Below are 23,852 nucleotides of genomic sequence, written 5' to 3'. Positions count from 1 at the left end.
CTTAGTGTGGCCAAAGTTTGACCAGCTTTGCTTTTCCCTTACTGCTTATTTAATTCAATTGCCTTTAAAGTAGCTGTTCTTTAAACAGAGTTTGACTGTTTTTAACTACTTAACTAATGCTCTTATCTTTAATGTAGCTCATTTTGAAGTATTTTTTTGTATTTCATTCATTACTTATCTAGTATAATGGCACTTAGTGTGCCTCACCTTAAAAAGGGGCTTTTTGCAGCAGCTTTAGCTACACGGCCATACCCACCCTGTTCACGCCTGATCTCGCCTGATCTCAGAAGCTAAGCAGAGTTGGGCCTAGTTAGTACTTGGATGGGAGACTGCCTAGGAATACCAGGTGCTGTAAGTTTTGAGTTTTTTCACTACTTATCTAATACACTGGCCCTTAGTGTGGCCAAAGTTTGACCAGCTCTTTGCTTTCCCTTACTGCTTATTTAATTCAATTGCCTTTAAAGTAGCTGTTCTTAAACAGAGTTTGACTGTTTTTAACTACTTAACTAATGCTCTTATCTTTAATGTAGCTCATTTTGAAGTATTTTTTTGTATTTCATTCATTACTTATCTAGTATAATGGCACTTAGTGTGCCTCACCTTAAAAATAGGGGCTTTTTTGCAGCAGCTTTCACGGCCATCCCACCCTGTTCACGCCTGATCTCGCCTGATCTCAGAAGCTAAGCAGAGTTGGGCCTAGTTAGTACTTGGATGGGAGACTGCCTAGGAATACCAGGTGCTGTAAGTTTTTGAGTTTTTTCACTACTTATCTAATACACTGGCCCTTAGTGTGGCCAAAGTTTGACCAGCTCTTTGCTTTCCTTACTGCTTATTTAATTCAATTGCCTTTAAAGTAGCTGTTCTTTAAACAGAGTTTGACTGTTTTTAACTACTTAACTAATGCTCTTATCTTTAATGTAGCTCATTTTGAAGTATTTTTTTGTATTTCATTCATTACTTATCTAGTATAATGGCACTTAGTGTGCCTCACCTAAAAATAGGGGCTTTTTGCAGCAGCTTTACACGGCCATACCACCCTGTTCACGCCTGATCTCGCCTGATCTCAGAAGCTAAGCAGAGTTGGGCCTAGTTAGTACTTGGATGGGAGACTGCCTAGGAATACCAGGTGCTGTAAGTTTTTGAGTTTTTTCACTACTTATCTAATACACTGGCCCTTAGTGTGGCCAAAGTTTGACCAGCTCTTTGCTTTCCCTTACTGCTTATTTAATTCAATTGCCTTTAAAGTAGCTGTTCTTTAAACAGAGTTTGACTGTTTTTAACTACTTAACTAATGCTCTTATCTTTAATGTAGCTCATTTTGAAGTATTTTTTTGTATTTCATTCATTACTTATCTAGTATAATGGCACTTAGTGTGCCTCACCTTAAAATAGGGGGCTTTTTGCAGCAGCTTTCGCTTACGGCCATACCACCCTGTTCACGCCTGATCTCGCCTGATCTCAGAAGCTAAGCAGAGTTGGGCCTAGTTAGTACTTGGATGGGAGACTGCCTAGGAATACCAGGTGCTGTAAGTTTTTGAGTTTTTTCACTACTTATCTAATACACTGGCCCTTAGTGTGGCCAAAGTTTGACCAGCTCTTTGCTTTCCCTTACTGCTTATTTAATTCAATTGCCTTTAAAGTAGCTGTTCTTTAAACAGAGTTTGACTGTTTTTAACTACTTAACTAATGCTCTTATCTTTAATGTAGCTCATTTTGAAGCATTTTTTGTATTTCATTCATTACTTATCTAGTATAATGGCACTTAGTGTGCCTCACCTTAAAATAGGGGGCTTTTTGCAGCAGCTTTCGCTTACGGCCATCCCACCCTGTTCCACTACCACGTCACAGTAATAAATGGTTGCCTCCTGAATAACCCTTGTTAAATGAGGATCACAGGTGTATGACAACAGATGTAAAATGCCAAGAACAGATGGGTTCTAAATAGTGGGGTTCTTAGCTTATGTCTGACTGCAGTTATAATGGTAACTGAATTATATATGATTTACTTTATATTTCGATTAGCAAAAACGTCTTCATATTTCCCCCTTTGAGACGTTTACGCCTCATTTTACTCTTGAGTGACATTTCATGATTCAGTCTGTTCTGTTAACGCTATCTAGTAACCAAAAATAGTCCCTATGTTACATTACAACAAGTCTAAGTCATGCCATTTCACTCAAGAAGGCGTTAGGGGCCAAACCTCTTCCCTCTGTCTCTTTGGCTAGAAGGAAGTGAAAGACCATAACACCTTGATTTTACTTTAGTCAATGTACAGGGGTTGTATACTTGGTTTTATTATGTCTATGGTTATCCTAATTATGGAACACATCTATGTCAATAGAATAGATCAACCAAAGCATGAGTAAACATAAACAAATATGAATATGTAGGTAAGAGAAGGGTACCTTCTAAAGGTTAATCAGAAACATCATAAAACAGAAACATCATAAACCAAAATATAAAATATGCATAATAGTTTGTTGTCATTCCCTTATTCCTCATCAGAGCTATTGGAAGTTTCTTCTGCTATATGCAAGTTCACGGTTGTTTTGTAAAGTAGGTCTAGGTAATGCTCATTTTGATTGGAGTATATTTTTCCTCTAGGTCTCAATACTCCCATTTGTTTGACTGTGGACTTGATAATTAAGGATTTTAATAAATGGAACACACAACAAAGTAGTACCCTCCCATAGTACTTGCCATTGCGAGTTGTAGTCCTATTTTTGCTAACTGCTCTCCCCATGATCCTAAATTCAAATTAAACCAGTCCCACATTTTCTCATCTTTTCCAGCATTCTTTTTCATTTCTATCTGTAGTTCTTTGAGCTTGGTCATGGCTTTTGTAAATGTCCCTTCTGGTGAGGTGTTGTTAGGTATGTAAGTACAACATTGATTACCAAATAATACACATACTCCCCTTTGTCAGCTAACATCCAGTTAAGAGCTAGTCTATTTTGCCATGTCATTTTACTTGTTGCATCTAACTGTTCCCCTAAAGAGATTAATGCCTCGTTTGTGTAATTAATGAACCTTTGTTGATTGTAATATATATAATTTATCCATTCTGTATTTTTGTTCTGTGTAATCCAGATGAATATGCATTCAAGACCTGATTTAACTTCATTCCTAGCTTTAAATTGCTCGGGTAAACCTCTTGGTTGGCCTACAGCATCTATATATACTCTAGGATCTGGTTTATAACTTCTCTTAGCTCTGGAGTTAGCTGCGTTATTTTTCCCGGAAAAGGATTCAGGATTCCATTCTGTAATATGGATTTCTTGTATCAACCGTACTCTAGTACATTTTCCTGTCCATCCTAGGGGTAATGAAGGTAAAAGTTTCCTATTTCCGCAAATCCAGAAAAAGTCTGCTAGTGCTGCAGTTTGATCCTTGTATCTGTCTGCTTCGGGAAATGATATAGTTTGATTTTCACATGTTTTAGCTGGATATATTTTCCTTCCTCTCCTGATTCCTGATGCCCGGAAGGGTGGAAGTTCCATAGGATCATCAGCCTCTCGATAGATTTTGGCATCAAGGTTCCATGTGACGCTGCACCTCCTTTGAATTGTCCCACACTTATACTTCCTGTTGGTTTGGCAAAGCACTCATGTTCTTTACTATAGTCTATGGTGTACCAGGTTGGAATTTCTATTTGGTCCTTTTGAATTCTCATGTTCTCTGTTAGATCCAGACTTCTACATTTGGCTCTCAGTCTTGGTATGTGTTTGAAAAGAAGTTTGTGGTTGGCATTACTTAGGGAGCTTAAACATTCAGCGCGGCAGAAGGGTCGGAAGTCTCTTCCCAAATGGCAATAATCTCTTTTGAATTTTGCACAATGTTCGTAAGTGTATGGATTGGGAACGGCTATTAATTGGCTTCCAGGTGTTTTGGTACATACTAGGCAGTCTTTCTTATTTAATTCTGCTGTTGTGAAGGTGGCCCATTCATACCACTGATTGCTTTGTGCAAGTTCCCACAGAACATCTAGCTTGGTGTCATCCTCGTACATATTGTCCTTGTCCTCGCTGTTCCTGCGTCGCTTTCCATGTTGTCCTGCTTCAACTGAGTCGCTGCTGGTTTTGGTGGAGGGCTGAAAAGTTGATGGTAGGGAAGTGAGGTTGTGTGGCAGAGAGTTGTTCTGTGCTTGACTTGTGGGGGCTGGAGTTGTGATGTTGTCTGTGGCTTGAACTTGTGACAGACATGTGCTGATCAGGCATTTGGTCAACAATATTATCGCCATTGTCTTGCTGAGCTCTCTCTGTTGCATGTTCTTTATTATTCTGTATTGCGGCTGGTCTTTCTTTGGGAACTCTTGTGCAGTGATTCAGATGGTACCAAGTGCTGCTTCCCTCTACTTGAACAGCTGTTGGTGTTGCTGCTGTGACGTTATACGGCCCTTCCCTTCTTGGCTCGTTCCATTTCCTTCTGAATACTCTCAGATAGACCTGATCTCCTGGGGTGATGGGACAGCTGGTTTCCGTCTGCTCCGACAGCTCCTTTCTTTTTTCCTGCGCACAAATAGCTTTATGGATAGCTGTTAGTTCTTTCATGTGCGATTTTAACTCCATTTGTAGTTGTTCTAGTGGGGGTCCTTTGTATGGACCTCTGTTACATGGTGCAGGCATCATGCGTCCAGTAAGCATTTGGTGAGGTGTTAGATGTGTGTTTCGGTTAGTGTGCATGCGGTAACTCATCAGTGCAAGAGGCAAAGCATCAACCCAATTTAATTTAGTGCTTGCACATATTTTGTTAATTTTGGATTTGAGAAGACCATTTATTTTTCCAACTTGTCCCTGGGACTGAGGATGGTAAACACAGCCTAGTCTCTTAATTTTCCTTATGATTTTCCTTATGACTTCCCCCTTTGCACCATGGTCAAAACCATGTGCATCTAGGATGAGAATATTTAGAACTGATGTGGGTGCAATAATTTTTGTACCAAAGGAAATCAAACGTCCTAGGTATTCTACTTCTGGTAAGCAATATTGCAGTTTGGTTTTGGATACTTTGTGACCTCCTTGAGCTAATTTCGTCAGTACTTTGATGGAATCTCTATGACATTGATCTAGAGATGTTGAGCAGATGATCACATCATCCATGTACTGTAAACAGGTGCTCTCTAGCATAAGGTCTTCTAGGTCGGTCTTGAGAACCTGGTTAAATATGTGTGGTGACAATTTATATCCCATTGGGAGTCTCGCATAGGTGTATTGTTTACCTGCATACGTAAATGCAAACAGATACCTACTTTCCTCTGCTACAGGAATACTGAAAAAGGCAGAGCAAAGGTCAATTACTGTAAAGTACTTGGCTTGAGGGGGGATGTTTGTTAGCAATGTGTGAGGGTTGGGAACATCTGTTGGCCAATCTTCTGTTATAGCATTGATTGCTCTCAGATCATGTACAAGACGCCATTTGACTTTGTTTGCTTTGAGTATAGGATAGATGGGTGTGTTGCAGTAACTGTTTGTTTCTACTAACACTTTTGCTTTAACAAGTCCCTCGATTGTGTTTTTTATGCCTAATTCCGCCTCTTGACTCAATGGGTATTGTCTTTTCCGAGGAAGGCGTGCATTTGGTTTTAGCCTCACTTGTACTGGACTGGCTGACCTTACTAACCCTACGTCTGTCTCATGCTGGGACCATAGCTCAGCCGGCACCTGGTTTATTGCCCCCTGCAAAAGTTCAGCCGTAGTTCTTTCTGAGTCTGGTGTTGCCATTACTTGCTCGGATTGCTTTTGTCTGATAATCACCTCCTGTGGAATGCCTAATAATGAAGTACCACATAGAATTTTTATGTAGTTTTGGTCAGTGGAATGAAAGATTAACGGATTTATTGTCGGTTCCCATTTACTTTGCGTGGCTTGTTTCATCATCTGTCCTAAATGCTTGGTTTCCCATTTTTTCCCTACATATAAAGGTATATGCGGTACTGAATCATTCATATCAAACCATTTGTTTATGAATTCGTTTTCGGTTATTTTTAAGGCTGCTCCTTGTTCACCTATTATTATGTATTGTGAGATCATTTCAATTTTTTGTTCTTTTGTTTCTTCTTGCCATTCTTCTTCTAGAATTTTGTTTCTTGTTGGGTCATATTTCATTATGCAATGAAATCCTGTCTTGGGTATTCGTAACTCGGGGGTCTGTGCTTCAATGAATTTACCCCATTCGTTAATGATCTGCTTTACATCCTCTTCTATCTGCCCTATCCAATATACGTTTGCTTCAGCTTGAAATCATCATTTGAGCTCCTGCATATCTACATACACTCCGTCAGTGGAGCACCAAATTTGCAAGCCTAATTTACACAATGCATCCCTTCCTAATAGGTTAATAGGCGTTTGATCTGATATCAGAATAGGCATGGTTACACTTTTGTCTTTTGTTTGTAGGCAAATTGGAGCTGTCATAGGGATTAACTGTATTTGTCCCGAGAATCCTACTGTCTTTACAAATTTTCCAGACATGGGGAGGTGTGAGGCATAATTTGATTTTACACATGTATAGACTGCTCCTGTGTCTATCATCATTGGAACTGTTTTGCCTTCTACTTCTATTTGCAATATGGGTTCTTGGTTTGCATTGTTTGTTAAAACTGGTAGTAGACTCTCCCCTATAAGATTCTCTGGGCACCCCTAATAATTTGGATTTGGATTTCTCCATGGGCCTGCAAAATTTTGATAGCGTGTCTGGTTCCCTGCACACCTTCTAAACTCGGGGTCTGCTGTCCATGGATTGGGACAATCTCTTCTTATATGTCCTGGCTGTCCACATCTCCAGCACAGTCCTGGAGGAAGATTAACAGCTCTGTTTCCTCCTTTTGGAGGTTGCAGTTGTTTTCTTTTCCACTCAGGGGGTTCTGGCTGGGCATAGACATTAACAATGGGTGTAGGTGTCGGGGTTGTATTTGGAGGGGTCAATGTGGGCACAGCTGGGTGTGAAATGTTAATGGGAGCCATTAAACTCATTTGGTTGGACTCCTCAGTTTTCACCACTGCTTGAGTCTTTTTCTTGTTTCTAGCTGTTAGTTCCTCAAGTTGCAACTGGGTCAGTTTTCGTTGAATCTCTTTCTCTTGTTCTTTGAGCCTCAACTCATTTTTCCTATAGAGTTCAACCGCATGAGTCACATGATCACAAAACTCTTTGTGTGATTTGGAGGTCAAACCGACTACATCCTCCAGCTTGCTTTTTACAGTTAGTGGCATGGCCTCTATTACAGAGTTTCTAAACAACGTAGACATAAGAGGGTCACCTTCTGGATTCCCTTCAGTTTCTTGTCTCCATCTTTTCAATTGTCTCTGTACATAGGTGATGGGATTTTCAGTTTCCCCCAACTGGTCTCCCCTCAATGCTTTCGGGTCGACCCTAGTGGGGTACTCAGCTCGTAGTGCCTGCCACATGTCGGGACGGTGTGCATCAAACTCAATGCCGTCCATGTTATGAGTGTCCACTGCTCCCTCGAGGCCCGCTGCCTGTAAGATTTCTTCCATCTTTATCCCTCCTATAGTTTTTGCTAGGAGTGCTTTGACATCCCCCACGGCCAAAAGTTTGCCTGCTGTCTCTTCCTCAAACACCCTAATCCATTTTCCAGCTCCCTCGTGCATGTCAGGTAACCGGGTGATCAGACACTCTACATCTTGTGTGGCCCATGGAATATATTGAGCTCTTGTACCCTTAATTAAAATTGGAAGCTGTTTGTTCTGTGCTCTTAATCGTCCTTTATGGAGTGTCCCCCTGTTCTCATCAGATTCAAACTCTCTTAACCTCATTTCTGTATCTTTGAATTTTTGTGTTATTTCTTCTTCTAGCCCGCATCCTCATTGAGATCCTCATTTTCCCTTTCTGACTGAGAGATTTTTGTTCATATGGTATTTTCATTTTGTCTAAGGCTGTCTGTATTTCTCCATAACAGTCTAAATAATCGCTTTCTTGTGGCTTTTTAATTTGTTTGGTTTTGGGTCTTACATCCTGTCCTGTCGGCTTCTCTTGTTCTAAATCAATTTCCCCTTCCATCCCAAGCTCGCCTAACACTTGAACTTTTCCCTTGAGTAATGGAAATTGTCCTTCAGAGTTTCCATACGGAGGGGGATCTACTAACCTCTTTTCTTTTTCCTTTATTTCTTGGTTTGCCTCTTTCAGAATTTTTCTTGCCTGTTTTAGGGTTTTTAGTAAATCTTCGCCTTCTTTTTTAAATAATTTTAAAACTTCTTGCTCTTTTGTCTTTTTCTTCTCTCTTTTCCCGGTTCAGGAATATGCCTTTAGTTTTGTAATTTTTTACCAATGTTTCCATTTCCTCACACAATGTCACCTCAAATGTTCCCTCTTCAGGCCATTTAGTACTCAAATTTTTTGTTCTCTTTTGCCACTTTCTGCAGAGCTTATGTATCAGTTCCTTAAGCAGAGGATGCTTTGCTCCCAATGTTTCTGCCGGAGTTGTCATAACTTCGCTATAAGTCAACCTGTATAACCTGTAAGAATAGTTTTTCCTTCAATAGTTCTTAAAGTGAGGACTCTTAAGTATTTTTACAAAAACGTCTACTGTACCCGTAAACCAAACAACAATATTCACCACTTTTATCAGCAATATATCGTATGTATCCTCAATAAGTTTGCGACTTACTATACCAGATATGTTTTATCACTGTACTATATAGTCACCAGAATCTATTCAAGCGATATTTAACTTTAGTCAATCACTTTAATTATGCGGTATACATTTATACATTCATGAATACACACTCCCTTTATTTACAGGGCTCATACATTCATTCCAACTGTGTCCCTTTATCCTATAGGGCTCATTTATTTTAACACTTACCAGCTATGTCCCTTTATATACAGGGCTCATTCATTTAACCACTTATCATACGTCCCTTTATATATAGGGCTCATTTATATAATCCAAACAAGACAAAACTACGAAAGGTTCATACATTCATGCTTCAGTCACACCGTACACATTCAGTTGAGCTCACACAACTAGTACCTACTTTACATAGAACAATTTCTGAACACTAAAACACGAAACAAATATTTCATAAATACTCCTCCTCAATCCAGTGAAATTACCTAACAACCAAGTACTCTGCCTCACTTGTTACTCTTCTGCTACCCAAGCGAAGACAATCTTTTCCCAACTTTCTACTTCACACGTGGTCCTTCAGACAGTCATTCAACTAACACTCATTCTAGCCCACACGTAGACCTCAATTCTTTTCTTCCACTCCTATCTCGATTTTTCAACATACCCCTTCCACAATCTATCTTTCAAATTAATAATAAACACATAAGACAAACAGAGCTAGCCCAAAATAACAAACCCCTGTGGGAATTTTCCACCTCAATTAATGTCTGGTATTGGCATGATCCAGATTTAAACAGTTTTAACCTTCTTTTCCGCTCGTTATACCTTACTTTATTGTCACTTTATGTACTTACGGGTCCTTTATCCTTTTTGAAGTTTTCTATTGTCTTTTTTGTATTTCTTTCTGCGTTTTACTTGAGTTTGAAATGTAATTAATTTGTCCAATACCCACAAAAATTGGGAATTTTAATTGCCAAGGAGGAATTTACACTGAATTCAGGAATTTGACACCTCTCTTGGACTCACCCACAGCAGCGCTTTAATCCACCTGCAGGATTTTACCTTTTATCTACAAACTAACATATATTCTATCTGCATTCACTGTTCTCCTCAAGTCCAAACCAACAGAAAATACAGATTACTGCATGCTTTTAGTGTTTTTGAAATCAAAACCCAATTTTCTTTCAATTATAAGAATCTTTTCTTCCTTGGTTCGATTATTTTTAGAAGAACATAAGGTGTCTCACCACGAGTAGGTTCTGGCGAACAATACAACCTAACTATGAAGCAAAAACTGCTTACCTTTGGCCAAGTTGTTGTGTTGTCCGTCCAAAACTCGCTCGCAGTTGTCCACCCTGTTGTCCTTTTCTATCCTGTTCGTGATGCCAATTGTTGTGGATTCCCCGGATTAAAGAAGACTCCGAGCATTAGGTTTTGATAGCAAAAATTCAGACTTTTATTGATCAATACCAGCCGAGTCTGTCTAAGGTCCACACAGAACCACTCTATAGACAGCACTCCCGCTTACCACTATTCAGGGGTTTTTATATGGTCATCACACTACCACGTCACAGTAATAAATGGTGGCCTCCTGAATAACCCTTGTTAAATGAGGATCACAGGTGTATGACAACAGATGTAAAATGCCAAGAACAGATGGGTTCTAAATAGTGGGTTTCTTAGCTTATGTCTGACTGCAGTTATAATGGTAACTGAATTATATATGATTTACTTTATATTTCGATTAGCAAAAACTTCTTCACCTTTAAAGTAGCTGTTCTTTAAACAGAGTTTGACTGTTTTTAACTACTTAACTAATGCTCTTATCTTTAATGTAGCTCATTTTGAAGTATTTTTTTGTATTTCATTCATTACTTATCTAGTATAATGGCACTTAGTGTGCCTCACCTTAAAATAGGGGGCTTTTTGCAGCAGCTTTCGCTTACGGCCATACCCACCCTGTTCACGCCTGATCTGATCTCGTCTGATCTCAGAAGCTAAGCAGAGTTGGGCCTAGTTAGTACTTGGATGGGAGACTGCCTAGGAATACCAGGTGCTGTAAGTTTTTGAGTTTTTTCACTACTTATCTAATACACTGGCCCTTAGTGTGGCCAAAGTTTGACCAGCTCTTTGCTTTCCCTTACTGCTTATTTAATTCAATTGCCTTTAAAGTAGCTGTTCTTTAAACAGAGTTTGACTGTTTTTAACTACTGAACTAATGCTCTTATCTTTAATGTAGCTCATTTTGAAGTATTTTTTGTATTTCATTCATTACTTATCTAGTATAATGGCACTTAGTGTGCCTCACCTTAAAATAGGGGGCTTTTTGCAGCAGCTTTCGCTTACGGCCATACCACCCTGTTCACGCCTGATCTCGTCTGATCTCAGAAGCTAAGCAGAGTTGGGCCTAATTAGTGCTTGGATGGGAGACTGCCTAGGAATACCAGGTGCTGTAAGTTTTTGAGTTTTTTCACTACTTATCTAATACACTGGCCCTTAGTGTGGCCAAAGTTTGACCAGCTCTTTGCTTTCCCTTACTGCTTATTTAATTCAATTGCCTTTAAAGTAGCTGTTCTTTAAACAGAGTTTGACTGTTTTTAACTACTTAACTAATGCTCTTATCTTTAATGTAGCTCATTTTGAAGTATTTTTTTGTATTTCATTCATTACTTATCTAGTATAATGGCACTTAGTGTGCCTCACCTTAAAATAGGGGCTTTTGCAGCAGCTTTTGCTTATGGCCATCCCACCCTGTTCACGCCTGATCTCGTCTGATCTCAGAAGCTAAGCAGAGTTGGGCCTAGTTAGTACTTGGATGGGAGACTGCCTAGGAATACCAGGTGCTGTAAGTTTTGAGTTTTTCACTACTTATCTAATACACTGGCCCTTAGTGTGGCCAAAGTTTGACCAGCTCTTTGCTTTCCCTTACTGCTTATTTAATTCAATTGCCTTTAAAGTAGCTGTTCTTTAAACAGAGTTTGACTGTTTTTAACTACTTAACTAATGCTCTTATCTTTAATGTAGCTCATTTTGAAGTATTTTTGTATTTCATTCATTACTTATCTAGTATAATGGCACTTAGTGTGCCTCACCTTAAAATAGGGGCTTTTGCAGCAGCTTTTACACGGCCATACCACCCTGTTCACGCCTGATCTCGTCTGATCTCAGAAGCTAAGCAGAGTTGGGCCTAGTTAGTACTTGGATGGGAGACTGCCTAGGAATACCAGGTGCTGTAAGTTTTTGAGTTTTTTCACTACTTATCTAATACACTGGCCCTTAGTGTGGCCAAAGTTTGACCAGCTCTTTGCTTTCCCTTACTGCTTATTTAATTCAATTGCCTTTAAAGTAGCTGTTCTTTAAACAGAGTTTGACTGTTTTTAACTACTTAACTAATGCTCTTATCTTTAATGTAGCTCATTTTGAAGTATTTTTGTATTTCATTCATTACTTATCTAGTATAATGGCACTTAGTGTGCCTCACCTTAAAATAGGGGGCTTTTTGCAGCAGCTTTCGCTTACGGCCATCCCACCCTGTTCACGCCTGATCTCGTCTGATCTCAGAAGCTAAGCAGAGTTGGGCCTAGTTAGTACTTGGATGGGAGACTGCCTAGGAATACCAGGTGCTGTAAGTTTTGAGTTTTTCACTACTTATCTAATACACTGGCCCTTAGTGTGGCCAAAGTTTGACCAGCTCTTTGCTTTCCCTTACTGCTTATTTAATTCAATTGCCTTTAAAGTAGCTGTTCTTTAAACAGAGTTTGACTGTTTTTAACTACTTAACTAATGCTCTTATCTTTAATGTAGCTCATTTTGAAGTATTTTTTGTATTTCATTCATTACTTATCTAGTATAATGGCACTTAGTGTGCCTCACCTTAAAATAGGGGCTTTTTGCAGCAACTTTGGCTTACGGCCATACCACCCTGTTCACGCCTGATCTCGTCTGATCTCAGAAGCTAAGCAGAGTTGGGCCTAGTTAGTACTTGGATGGGAGACTGCCTAGGAATACCAGGTGCTGTAAGTTTTTGAGTTTTTCACTACTTATCTAATACACTGGCCCTTAGTGTGGCCAAAGTTTGACCAGCTCTTTGCTTTCCCTTACTGCTTATTTAATTCAATTGCCTTTAAAGTAGCTGTTCTTTAAACAGAGTTTGACTGTTTTTAACTACTTAACTAATGCTCTTATCTTTAATGTAGCTCATTTTGAAGTATTTTTTTGTATTTCATTCATTACTTATCTAGTATAATGGCACTTAGTGTGCCTCACCTTAAAATAGGGGCTTTTTGCAGCAGCTTTCGCTTACGGCCATACCACCCTGTTCACGCCTGATCTCGTCTGATCTCAGAAGCTAAGCAGAGTTGGGCCTAGTTAGTACTTGGATGGGAGACTGCCTAGGAATACCAGGTGCTGTAAGTTTTTGAGTTTTTCACTACTTATCTAATACACTGGTCCCTTAGTGTGGCCAAAGTTTGACCAGCTCTTTGCTTTCCCTTACTGCTTATTTAATTCAATTGCCTTTAAAGTAGCTGTTCTTTAAACAGAGTTTGACTGTTTTTAACTACTTAACTAATGCTCTTATCTTTAATGTAGCTCATTTTGAAGTATTTTTTTGTATTTCATTCATTACTTATCTAGTATAATGGCACTTAGTGTGCCTCACCTTAAAATAGGGGCTTTTTGCAGCAGCTTTAGCTTACAGCCATACCACCCTGTTTCACGCCTGATCTCGTCTGATCTCAGAAGCTAAGCAGAGTTGGGCCTAGTTAGTACTTGGATGGGAGACTGCCTAGGAATACCAGGTGCTGTAAGATTTTTTGAGTTTTTTCACTACTTATCTAATACACTGGCCCTTAGTGTGGCCAAAAGTTTGACCAGCTCTTTGCTTTCCCTTACTGCTTATTTAATTCAATTGCCTTTAAAGTAGCTGTTCTTTAAACAGAGTTTGACTGTTTTTAACTACTTAACTAATGCTCTTATCTTTAATGTAGCTCATTTTGAAGTATTTTTTGTATTTCATTCATTACTTATCTAGTATAATGGCACTTAGTGTGCCTCACCTTAAAATAGGGGGCTTTTTGCAGCAGCTTTAGAAACACTGCCATACCCACCCTGTTCACGCCTGATCTCGTCTGATCTCAGAAGCTAAGCAGAGTTGGGCCTAGTTAGTACTTGGATGGGAGACTGCCTAGGAATACCAGGTGCTGTAAGTTTTGAGTTTTTCACTACTTATCTAATACACTGGCCCTTAGTGTGGCCAAAGTTTGACCAGCTCTTTGCTTTCCCTTACTGCTTATTTAATTCAATTGCCTTTAAAGTAGCTGTTCTTTAAACAGAGTTTGACTGTTTTTAACTACTTAACTAATGCTCTTATCTTTAATGTAGCTCATTTTGAAGTATTTTTTGTATTTCATTCATTACTTATCTAGTATAATGGCACTTAGTGTGCCTCACCTTAAAATAGGGGCTTTTGCTGCAGCTTTGGCTTACAGCCATCCCACCCTGTTCACGCCTGATCTCGTCTGATCTCAGAAGCTAAGCAGAGTTGGGCCTAGTTAGTACTTGGATGGGAGACTGCCTAGGAATACCAGGTGCTGTAAGTTTTTGAGTTTTTCTCACTACTTATCTAATACACTGGCCCTTAGTGTGGCCAAAGTTTGACCAGCTCTTTGCTTTCCCTTACTGCTTATTTAATTCAATTGCCTTTAAAGTAGCTGTTCTTTAAACAGAGTTTGACTGTTTTTAACTACTTAACTAATGCTCTTATCTTTAATGTAGCTCATTTTGAAGTATTTTTTGTGTATTTCATTCATTACTTATCTAGTATAATGGCACTTAGTGTGCCTCACCTTAAAATAGGGGCTTTTGCAGCAGCTTTCGCTTGGCCATACCACCCTGTTCACGCCTGATCTCGTCTGATCTCAGAAGCTAAGCAGAGTTGGGCCTAGTTAGTACTTGGATGGGAGACTGCCTAGGAATACCAGGTGCTGTAAGTTTTTGAGTTTTTCACTACTTATCTAATACACTGGCCCTTAGTGTGGCCAAAGTTTGACCAGCTCTTTGCTTTCCCTTACTGCTTATTTAATTCAATTGCCTTTAAAGTAGCTGTTCTTTAAACAGAGTTTGACTGTTTTTAACTACTTAACTAATGCTCTTATCTTTAATGTAGCTCATTTTGAGAGTATTTTTTTGTATTTCATTCATTACTTATCTAGTATAATGGCACTACCACCCTAGTGTGCCTCACCTTAAAATAGGGGGCTTTTTGCAGCAGCTTTCAGGTGCTTATTGCCATACCACCCTGTTCACGCCTGATCTGCGTCTGATCTCAGAAGCTAAGCAGAGTTTGGCCTAGTTAGTACTTGGATGGGAGACTGCCTAGGAATACCAGGTGCTGTAAGTTTTGAGTTTTTCACTACTTATCTAATACACTGGCCCTTAGTGTGGCCAAAGTTTGACCAGCTCTTTGCTTTCCCTTACTGCTTATTTAATTCAATTGCCTTTAAAGTAGCTGTTCTTTAAACAGAGTTTGACTGTTTTTAACTGTTACTTAACTAATGCTCTTATCTTTAATGTAGCTCATTTTGAAGTATTTTTTTGTATTTCATTCATTACTTATCTAGTATAATGGCACTTAGTGTGCCTCACCTTAAAATAGGGGCTTTTGCAGCAGCTTTAGCTTACGCCATACCACCCTGTTCACGCCTGATCTCGTCTGATCTCAGAAGCTAAGCAGAGTTGGGCCTAGTTAGTACTTGGATGGGAGACTGCCTAGGAATACCAGGTGCTGTAAGTTTTTGAGTTTTTTCACTACTTATCTAATACACTGGCCCTTAGTGTGGCCAAAGTTTGACCAGCTCTTTGCTTTCCCTTACTGCTTATTTAATTCAATTGCCTTTAAAGTAGCTGTTCTTTAAACAGAGTTTGACTGTTTTTAACTACTTAACTAATGCTCTTATCTTTAATGTAGCTCATTTTGAAGTATTTTTTTGTATTTCATTCATTACTTATCTAGTATAATGGCACTTAGTGTGCCTCACCTTAAAATAGGGGGCTTTTTGCAGCAGCTTTCACTTACGGCCATCCCACCCTGTTCACGCCTGATCTCGTCTGATCTCAGAAGCTAAGCAGAGTTGGGCCTAGTTAGTACTTGGATGGGAGACTGCCTAGGAATACCAGGTGCTGTAAGTTTTGAGTTTTTTCACTACTTATCTAATACACTGGCCTTAGTGTGGCCAAAGTTTGACCAGCTCTTTGCTTTCCCTTACTGCTTATTTAATTCAATTGCCTTTAAAGTAGCTGTTCTTTAAACAGAGTTTGACTGTTTTTAACTACTTAACTAATGCTCTTATCTTTAATGTAGCTCATTTTGAAGTATTTTTTGTATTTCATTCATTACTTATCTAGTATAATGGCACTTAGTGTGCCTCACCTTAAAATAGGGGCTTTTTGCAGCAGCTTTCGCAACCACGCCATACCACCCTGTTCACGCCTGATCTCGTCTGATCTCAGAAGCTAAGCAGAGTTGGGCCTAGTTAGTACTTGGATGGGAGACTGCCTAGGAATACCAGGTGCTGTAAGTTTTTGAGTTTTTCACTACTTATCTAATACACTGGCCCTTAGTGTGGCCAAAGTTTTGACCAGCTCTTTGCTTTCCCTTACTGCTTATTTAATTCAATTGCCTTTAAAGTAGCTGTTCTTTAAACAGAGTTTGACTGTTTTTAACTACTTAACTAATGCTCTTATCTTTAATGTAGCTCATTTTGAAGTATTTTTGTATTTCATTCATTACTTATCTAGTATAATGGCACTTAGTGTGCCTCACCTTAAAATAGGGGCTTTTTGCAGCAGCTTTAGCTTACGGCCATACCACCCTGTTCACGCCTGATCTCGTCTGATCTCAGAAGCTAAGCAGAGTTGGGCCTAGTTAGTACTTGGATGGGAGACTGCCTAGGGAATACCAGGTGCTGTAAGTTTTGGAGTTTTTCACTACTTATCTAATACACTGGCCCTTAGTGTGGCCAAAGTTTGACCAGCTCTTTGCTTTCCCTTACTGCTTATTTAATTCAATTGCCTTTAAAGTAGCTGTTCTTTAAACAGAGTTTGACTGTTTTTAACTACTTAACTAATGCTCTTATCTTTAATGTAGCTCATTTTGAAGTATTTTTGTATTTCATTCATTACTTATCTAGTATAATGGCACTTAGTGTGCCTCACCTTAAAATAGGGGCTTTTTGCAGCAGCTTTAAGCACGTGCCATACCACCCTGTTCACGCCTGATCTCGTCTGATCTCAGAAGCTAAGCAGAGTTGGGCCTAGTTAGTACTTGGATGGGAGACTGCCTAGGAATACCAGGTGCTGTAAGTTTTTGAGTTTTTCACTACTTATCTAATACACTGGCCCTTAGTGTGGCCAAAGTTTGACCAGCTCTTTGCTTTCCCTTACTGCTTATTTAATTCAATTGCCTTTAAAGTAGCTGTTCTTTTAAACAGAGTTTGACTGTTTTTAACTACTTAACTAATGCTCTTATCTTTAATGTAGCTCATTTTGAAGTATTTTTTGTATTTCATTCATTACTTATCTAGTATAATGGCACTTAGTGTGCCTCACCTTAAAATAGGGGGCTTTTTGCAGCAGCTTTAGCTACTGCCATCCCACCCTGTTCGCGCCTGATCTCGTCTGATCTCAGAAGCTAAGCAGAGTTGGGCCTAGTTAGTACTTGGATGGGAGACTGCCTAGGAATACCAGGTGCTGTAAGTTTTGAGTTTTTTTCACTACTTATCTAATACACTGGCCCTTAGTGTGGCCAAAGTTTGACCAGCTCTTTGCTTTCCCTTACTGCTTATTTAATTCAATTGCCTTTAAAGTAGCTGTTCTTTAAACAGAGTTTGACTGTTTTAACTACTTAACTAATGCTCTTATCTTTAATGTAGCTCATTTTTGAAGTATTTTTGTATTTCATTCATTACTTATCTGGTATAATGGCACTTAGTGTGCCTCACCTTAAAATAGGGGGCTTTTGCAGCAGCTTTAGCTTACGGCCATACCACCCTGTTCACGCCTGATCTCGTCTGATCTCAGAAGCTAAGCAGAGTTGGGCCTAGTTAGTACTTGGATGGGAGACTGCCTAGGAATACCAGGTGCTGTAAGTTTTGAGTTTTTTTCACTCCCACTTATCTAATACACTGGCCCTTGAGTGTGGCCAAAGTTTGACCAGCTCTTTGCTTTCCCTTACTGCTTATTTAATTCAATTGCCTTTAAAGTAGCTGTTCTTTAAACAGAGTTTGACTGTTTTTAACTACTTAACTAATGCTCTTATCTTTAATGTAGCTCATTTTGAAGTATTTTTTGTATTTCATTCATTACTTATCTAGTATAATGGCACTTGGTGTGCCTCACCTTAAAATAGGGGCTTTTGCAGCAGCTTAAGCTTACGACCATCCCACCCTGTTCACGCCTGATCTCGTCTGATCTCCAGAAGCTAAGCAGAGTTGGGCCTAGTTAGTACTTGGATGGGAGACTGCCTAGGAATACCAGGTGCTGTAAGTTTTTGAGTTTTCACTACTTATCTATTACACTGGCCCTTAGTGTGGCCAAAGTTTGACCAGCTCTTTGCTTTCCCTTACTGCTTATTTAATTCAATTGCCTTTAAAGTAGCTGTTCTTTAAACAGAGTTTGACTGTTTTTAACTACTTAACTAATGCTCTTATCTTTAATGTAGCTCATTTTTGAAGTATTTTTTGTATTTCATTCATTACTTATCTAGTATAATGGCACTTAGTGTGCCTCACCTTAAAATAAGGGGGCTTTTTGCAGCAGCTTTCGCTTACGGCCATACCACCCTGTTCACGCCTGATCTCGTCTGATCTCAGAAGCTAAGCAGAGTTGGGCCTAGTTAGTACTTGGATGGGAGACTGCCTAGGAATACCAGGTGCTGTAAGTTTTGAGTTTTCACTGCTTATCTAATACACTGGCCCTTAGTGTGGCCAAGAGTTTGACTTCCAGCTCTTTGCTTTCCCTTACTGCTTATTTAATTCAATTGCCTTTAAAGTAGCTGTTCTCTTTAAACAGAGTTTGACTGTTTTTAACTACTTAACTAATGCTCTTATCTTTAATGTAGCTCATTTTGAAGTATTTTTGTATTTCATTCATTGCTTATCTAGTATAATGGCACTTAGTGTGCCTCACCTTAAAATATGGGGGCTTTTGCAGCAGCTTTAGCTTACAGACCATACCACCCTGTTCACGCCTGATCTCAAATCTCTGATCTCAGAAGCTAAGCAGAGTTGGGCCTAGTTAGTACTTGGATGGGAGACTGCCTAGGAATACCAGGTGCTGTAAGTTTTTGAGTTTTTCACTACTTATCTAATACACTGGCCCATAGTGTGGCCAAAGTTTGACCAGCTCTTTGCTTTCCCTTACCTTTATTTAATTCAATTGCCTTTAAAGTAGCTGTTCTTTAAACAGAGTTTGACTGTTTTTAACTACTTAACTAATGCTCTTATCTTTAATGTAGCTCATTTTTGAAGTATTTTTGTATTTCATTCATTACTTATCTAGTATAATGGCACTTAGTGTACCTCACCTTAAAATAGGGGCTTTTTGCAGCAGCTTTCGCTACGGCCATACCACCCTGTTCACGCCTGATCTCGTCTGATCTCAGAAGCTAAGCAGAGTTGGGCCTAGTTAGTACTTGGATGGGGAGACTGCCTAGGAATACCAGGTGCTGTAAGTTTTTGAGTTTTTCACTACTTATCTAATACACTGGCCCTTAGTGTGGCCAAAGTTTGACCAGCTCTTTGCTTTCCTTACTGCTTATTTAATTCAATTGCCTTTAAAGTAGCTGTTCTTTAAACAGAGTTTGACTGTTTTTAACTACTTAACTAATGCTCTTATCTTTAATGTAGCTCATTTTGAAGTATTTTTGTATTTCATTCATTGCTTATCTAGTATAATGGCACTTAGTGTGCCTCACCTGTAAAATAGGGGCTTTTTGCAGCAACTTTAACTTCACAGACCATACCACCCTGTTCACGCCTGATCTCATCTGATCTCAGAAGCTAAGCAGAGTTGGGCCTAGTTAGTACCCAGATGGGAGACTGCCTAGGAATACCAGGTGCTGTAAGTTTTGAGTTTTTTCACTACTTATCTAATACACTGGCCCTTAGTGTGGCCAAAGTTTGACCAGCTCTTTGCTTTCCCTTACTGCTTATTTAATTCAATTTGCCTTTAAAGTAGCTGTTCTTTAACACAGAGTTTGACTGTTTTTAACTACTTAACTAATGCTCTTATCTTTAATGTAGCTCATTTTGAAGTTTTTTTGTATTTCATTCATTACTTATCTAGTATAATGGCACTTGGTGTGCCTCACCTTAAAATAGGGGGCTTTTTGCAGCAGCTTTAGGCTTCTGACAGCAATATCCCACCCTGTTCACGCCTGATCTCGTCTGATCTCAGAAGCTAAGCAGAGTTGGGCCCTAGTTAGTACTTGGATGGGAGACTGCCTAGGAATACCAGGTGCTGTAAGTTTTGAGTTTTTCACTACTTATCTAATACACTGGCCCTTAGTGTGGCCAAAGTTTGACCAGCTCTTTGCTTTCCCCTTACTGCTTATTTAATTCAATTGCCTTTAAAGTAGCTGTTCTTTAAACATAGTTTGACTGTTTTTAACTACTTAACTAATGCTCTTATCTTTAATGTAGCTCATTTTGAAGTATTTTTTTGTATTTCATTCATTACTTATCTGAGTATAATGGCACTTAGTGTGCCTCACCTTAAAATAGGGGCTTTTTGCAGCAGCTTTGGCTTTCTGACCATACCACCCTGTTCACGCCTGATCTCTCGTCTGATCTCAGAAGCTAAGCAGAGTTGGGCCTAGTTAGTACTTGGATGGGAGACTGCCTAGGAATACCAGGTGCTGTAAGTTTTTGAGTTTTTCACTACTTATCTAATACACTGGCCCTTAGTGTGTGGCCAAAAGTTTGACCAGCTCTTTGCTTTCCCTTACTGCTTATTTAATTCAATTGCCTTTAAAGTAGCTGTTCTTTAAACAGAGTTTGACTGTTTTTAACTACTTAACTAATGCTCTTATCTTTAATGTAGCTCATTTTGAAGTATTTTTTGTATTTCATTCATTACTTATCTAGTATAATGGCACTTAGTGTGCCTCACCTTAAAATAGGGGGCTTTTTGCAGCAGCTTTTAGCTTCTGGCCATACCACCCTGTTTCGCCTGATCTCGTCTGATCTCAGAAGCTAAGCAGAGTTGGGCCTAGTTAGTACTTGGATGGGAGACTGCCTAGGAATACCAGGTGCTGTAAGTTTTGAGGTTTTTCACTACTTATCTAATACACTGGCCCTTAGTGTGGCCAAAGTTTGACCAACTCTTTGCTTTCCCTTACTGTATTTAATTCAATTGCCTTTAAAGTAGCTGTTCTTTAAACAGAGTTTGACTGTTTTTAACTACTTAACTAATGCTCTTATCTTTAATGTAGCTCATTTTGAAGTATTTTTTGTATTTCATTCATTACTTATCTAGTATAATGGCACTTAGTGTGCCTCACCTTAAAATAGGGGCTTTTGCAGCAGCTTTAAACTACGGCCATACCACCCTGTTCACGCCTGATCTCGTCTGATCTCAGAAGCTAAGCAGAGTTGGGCCTAGTTAGTACTTGGATGGGAGACTGCCTAGGAATACCAGGTGCTGTAAGTTTTGAGATTTTTCACTACTTATCTAATACACTGGCCCTTAGTGTGGCCCAAAGTTTGACCAGCTCTTTGCTTTCCCTTACTGCTTATTTAATTCAATTGCCTTTAAAGTAGCTGTTCTTTAAACAGAGTTTGACTGTTTTTAACTACTTAACTAATGCTCTTATCTTTAATGTAGCTCATTTTGAAGTATTTTTTTGTATTTCATTCATTACTTATCTAGTATAATGGCACTTAGTGTGCCTCACCTTAAAATAGGGGGCTTTTTGCAGCAGCCAGCTTCTGGCCATACCACCCTGTTCACGCCTGATCTCGTCTGATCTCAGAAGCTAAGCAGAGTTGGGCCTAGTTAGTACTTGGATGGGAGACTGCCTAGGAATACCAGGTGCTGTAAGTTTTTGAGTTTTCACTACTTATCTAATACACTGGCCCTTAGTGTGGCCAAAGTTTGACCAGCTCTTTGCTTTCCCTTACTGCTTATTTAATTCAATTTGCCTTTAAAGTAGCTGTTCTTTAAACAGAGTTTGACTGTTTTTAACTACTTAACTAATGCTCTTATCTTTAATGTAGCTCATTTTGAAGTATTTTTTTGTATTTCATTCATTACTTATCTAGTATAATGGCACTTAGTGTGCCTCACCTTAAAATAGGGGCTTTTTGCAGCAGCTTTAGCTTACGGCCATCCCACCCTGTTCCACGCCTGATCTCGTCTGATCTCAGAAGCTAAACAGAGTTGGGCCTAGTTAGTACTTGGATGGGAGACTGCCTAGGAATACCAGGTGCTGTAAGTTTTTGAGTTTTTCACTACTTATCTAATACACTGGCCCTTAGTGTGGCCAAAGTTTGACCAGCTCTTTGCTTTCCCATACTGCTTATTTAATTCAATTGCCTTTAAAGTAGCTGTTCTTTAAACAGAGTTTGACTGTTTTTAACTACTTAACTAATGCTCTTATCTTTAATGTAGCTCATTTTGAAGTATTTTTGTATTTCATTCATTACTTATCTAGTATAATGGCACTTAGTGTACCTCACCTTAAAATAGGGGGCTTTTTGCAGCAGCTTTTAGCCTTACCGCCATCCCACCCTGTTCACGCCTGATCTCGTCTGATCTCAGAAGCTAAGCAGAGTTGGGCCTAGTTAGTACTTGGATGGAGACTGCCTAGGAATACCAGGTGCTGTAAGTTTTTGAGTTTTTCACTACTTATCTAATACACTGGCCCTTAGTGTGGCCAAAAGTTTGACCAGCTCTTTGCTTTCCCTTACTGCTTATTTAATTCAATTGCCTTTAAAAAGTAGCTGTTCTTTAAACAGAGTTTGACTGTTTTTAACTACTTAACTAATGCTCTTATCTTTAATGTAGCTCATTTTGAAGTATTTTTTTGTATTTCATTCATTACTTATCTAGTATAATGGCACTTAGTGTGCCTCACCTTAAAATAGGGGCTTTTTGCAGCAGCTTTTAGCTTACGGCCATACCACCCTGTTCACGCCTGATCTCGTCTGATCTCAGAAGCTAAGCAGAGTTGGGCCTAGTTAGTACTTGGATGGGAGACTGCCTAGGAATACCAGGTGCTGTAAGTTTTTGAGTTTTTCACTACTTATCTAATACACTGGCCCTTAGTGTGGCCAAAGTTTGACCAGCTCTTTGCTTTCCCTTACTGCTTATTTAATTCAATTGCCTTTAAAGTAGCTGTTCTTTAAACAGAGTTTGACTTTTTAACTACTTAACTAATGCTCTTATCTTTAATGTAGCTCATTTTGAAGTATTTTTGTATTTCATTCATTACTTATCTAGTATAATGGCACTTGGTGTGCCCTCACCTTAAAATAGGGGCTTTTGCAGCAGCTTTGCGCTTACGGACCATACCACCCTGTTCACGCCTGATCTCGTCTGATCTCAGAAGCTAAGCAGAGTTGGGCCTAGTTAGTACTTGGATGGGAGACTGCCTAGGAATACCAGGTGCTGTAAGTTTTGAGTTTTTCACTACTTATCTAATACACTGGCCCTTAGTGTGGCCAAAGTTTGACCAGCTCTTTGCTTTCCCTTACTGCTTATTTAATTCAATTGCCTTTAAAGTAGCTGTTCTTTAAACAGAGTTTGACTGTTTTTAACTACTTAACTAATGCTCTTATCTTTAATGTAGCTCATTTTGAAGTATTTTTTTGTATTTCATTCATTACTTATCTAGTATAATGGCACTTAGTGTGCCTCACCTTAAAATAGGGGGCTTTTGCAGCAGCTTTCGCTTACGGCCATCCCACCCTGTTCACGCCTGATCTCGTCTGATCTCAGAAGCTAAGCAGAGTTGGGCCTAGTTAGTACTTGGATGGGAGACTGCCTAGGAATACCAGGTGCTGTAAGTTTTTGAGTTTTTTCACTACTTATCTAATACACTGGCCCTTAGTGTGGCCAAAGTTTGACCAGCTCTTTGCTTTCCCTTACTGCTTATTTAATTCAATTGCCTTTAAAGTAGCTGTTCTTTAAACAGAGTTTGACTGTTTTTAACTACTTAACTAATGCTCTTATCTTTAATGTAGCTCATTTTTGAAGTATTTTTTGT

At 39.2% G+C, this 23,852-nt stretch overlaps 6 non-coding genes and 32 pseudogenes across 6 annotated transcripts; all 38 read left to right on the top strand.

Moving 5' to 3' along the window:
* Nucleotides 1–238: 238 nt before the first annotated feature.
* On the top strand, nucleotides 239–358 carry LOC122339815 (annotated as a pseudogene).
* A 271-nt stretch (nucleotides 359–629) lies between these two features.
* LOC122339783 lies at nucleotides 630–748 on the top strand (annotated as a pseudogene).
* A 271-nt stretch (nucleotides 749–1,019) lies between these two features.
* LOC122339780 lies at nucleotides 1,020–1,138 on the top strand (annotated as a pseudogene).
* Nucleotides 1,139–1,414: 276 nt separating this feature from the next.
* On the top strand, nucleotides 1,415–1,533 carry LOC122339858 (annotated as a pseudogene).
* Nucleotides 1,534–10,527: 8,994 nt separating this feature from the next.
* Nucleotides 10,528–10,652, top strand: LOC122339784 (annotated as a pseudogene).
* Nucleotides 10,653–10,927: 275 nt separating this feature from the next.
* Nucleotides 10,928–11,046, top strand: LOC122339863 (annotated as a pseudogene).
* A 274-nt stretch (nucleotides 11,047–11,320) lies between these two features.
* Nucleotides 11,321–11,439, top strand: LOC122339860 (annotated as a pseudogene).
* A 268-nt stretch (nucleotides 11,440–11,707) lies between these two features.
* LOC122339761 lies at nucleotides 11,708–11,826 on the top strand (annotated as a pseudogene).
* Nucleotides 11,827–12,100: 274 nt separating this feature from the next.
* Nucleotides 12,101–12,219, top strand: LOC122339853 (annotated as a pseudogene).
* Nucleotides 12,220–12,491: 272 nt separating this feature from the next.
* Nucleotides 12,492–12,610, top strand: LOC122339837. Its single transcript, XR_006250065.1, has one exon. It is a non-coding gene; the product is annotated as a 5S ribosomal RNA (ribosomal RNA).
* A 274-nt stretch (nucleotides 12,611–12,884) lies between these two features.
* LOC122339836 lies at nucleotides 12,885–13,003 on the top strand. Its single transcript, XR_006250064.1, has one exon. It is a non-coding gene; the product is annotated as a 5S ribosomal RNA (ribosomal RNA).
* Nucleotides 13,004–13,278: 275 nt separating this feature from the next.
* On the top strand, nucleotides 13,279–13,398 carry LOC122339872 (annotated as a pseudogene).
* Nucleotides 13,399–13,677: 279 nt separating this feature from the next.
* On the top strand, nucleotides 13,678–13,797 carry LOC122339806 (annotated as a pseudogene).
* Nucleotides 13,798–14,068: 271 nt separating this feature from the next.
* LOC122339857 lies at nucleotides 14,069–14,187 on the top strand (annotated as a pseudogene).
* A 274-nt stretch (nucleotides 14,188–14,461) lies between these two features.
* On the top strand, nucleotides 14,462–14,580 carry LOC122339779 (annotated as a pseudogene).
* A 287-nt stretch (nucleotides 14,581–14,867) lies between these two features.
* LOC122339807 lies at nucleotides 14,868–14,987 on the top strand (annotated as a pseudogene).
* Nucleotides 14,988–15,262: 275 nt separating this feature from the next.
* LOC122339763 lies at nucleotides 15,263–15,380 on the top strand (annotated as a pseudogene).
* Nucleotides 15,381–15,656: 276 nt separating this feature from the next.
* On the top strand, nucleotides 15,657–15,775 carry LOC122339838. The gene has a single exon (XR_006250066.1). It is a non-coding gene; the product is annotated as a 5S ribosomal RNA (ribosomal RNA).
* Nucleotides 15,776–16,049: 274 nt separating this feature from the next.
* Nucleotides 16,050–16,167, top strand: LOC122339810 (annotated as a pseudogene).
* Nucleotides 16,168–16,440: 273 nt separating this feature from the next.
* Nucleotides 16,441–16,560, top strand: LOC122339862 (annotated as a pseudogene).
* A 271-nt stretch (nucleotides 16,561–16,831) lies between these two features.
* On the top strand, nucleotides 16,832–16,951 carry LOC122339808 (annotated as a pseudogene).
* Nucleotides 16,952–17,225: 274 nt separating this feature from the next.
* On the top strand, nucleotides 17,226–17,344 carry LOC122339775 (annotated as a pseudogene).
* Nucleotides 17,345–17,617: 273 nt separating this feature from the next.
* On the top strand, nucleotides 17,618–17,736 carry LOC122339835. Its single transcript, XR_006250063.1, has one exon. It is a non-coding gene; the product is annotated as a 5S ribosomal RNA (ribosomal RNA).
* A 277-nt stretch (nucleotides 17,737–18,013) lies between these two features.
* LOC122339787 lies at nucleotides 18,014–18,133 on the top strand (annotated as a pseudogene).
* Nucleotides 18,134–18,408: 275 nt separating this feature from the next.
* Nucleotides 18,409–18,527, top strand: LOC122339833. The gene has a single exon (XR_006250062.1). It is a non-coding gene; the product is annotated as a 5S ribosomal RNA (ribosomal RNA).
* A 277-nt stretch (nucleotides 18,528–18,804) lies between these two features.
* Nucleotides 18,805–18,928, top strand: LOC122339796 (annotated as a pseudogene).
* Nucleotides 18,929–19,199: 271 nt separating this feature from the next.
* LOC122339794 lies at nucleotides 19,200–19,319 on the top strand (annotated as a pseudogene).
* Nucleotides 19,320–19,592: 273 nt separating this feature from the next.
* On the top strand, nucleotides 19,593–19,712 carry LOC122339791 (annotated as a pseudogene).
* A 279-nt stretch (nucleotides 19,713–19,991) lies between these two features.
* Nucleotides 19,992–20,113, top strand: LOC122339821 (annotated as a pseudogene).
* Nucleotides 20,114–20,388: 275 nt separating this feature from the next.
* Nucleotides 20,389–20,510, top strand: LOC122339809 (annotated as a pseudogene).
* Nucleotides 20,511–20,788: 278 nt separating this feature from the next.
* On the top strand, nucleotides 20,789–20,906 carry LOC122339782 (annotated as a pseudogene).
* Nucleotides 20,907–21,176: 270 nt separating this feature from the next.
* LOC122339861 lies at nucleotides 21,177–21,295 on the top strand (annotated as a pseudogene).
* A 274-nt stretch (nucleotides 21,296–21,569) lies between these two features.
* LOC122339753 lies at nucleotides 21,570–21,688 on the top strand (annotated as a pseudogene).
* A 274-nt stretch (nucleotides 21,689–21,962) lies between these two features.
* On the top strand, nucleotides 21,963–22,082 carry LOC122339764 (annotated as a pseudogene).
* Nucleotides 22,083–22,357: 275 nt separating this feature from the next.
* Nucleotides 22,358–22,475, top strand: LOC122339793 (annotated as a pseudogene).
* A 278-nt stretch (nucleotides 22,476–22,753) lies between these two features.
* Nucleotides 22,754–22,872, top strand: LOC122339832. The gene has a single exon (XR_006250061.1). It is a non-coding gene; the product is annotated as a 5S ribosomal RNA (ribosomal RNA).
* A 271-nt stretch (nucleotides 22,873–23,143) lies between these two features.
* Nucleotides 23,144–23,263, top strand: LOC122339871 (annotated as a pseudogene).
* Nucleotides 23,264–23,536: 273 nt separating this feature from the next.
* Nucleotides 23,537–23,655, top strand: LOC122339852 (annotated as a pseudogene).
* The last annotated feature ends 197 nt before the right edge of the window (nucleotides 23,656–23,852 follow it).

This window comes from Puntigrus tetrazona, unplaced genomic scaffold (genome assembly GCF_018831695.1).
Source record: "Puntigrus tetrazona isolate hp1 unplaced genomic scaffold, ASM1883169v1 S000000997, whole genome shotgun sequence".
NCBI lineage: Eukaryota > Metazoa > Chordata > Actinopteri > Cypriniformes > Cyprinidae > Puntigrus > Puntigrus tetrazona.
The sequence above is the reverse complement of the archived record's forward strand: the minus strand, read 5'-3'. Positions and strand labels throughout refer to the sequence as shown.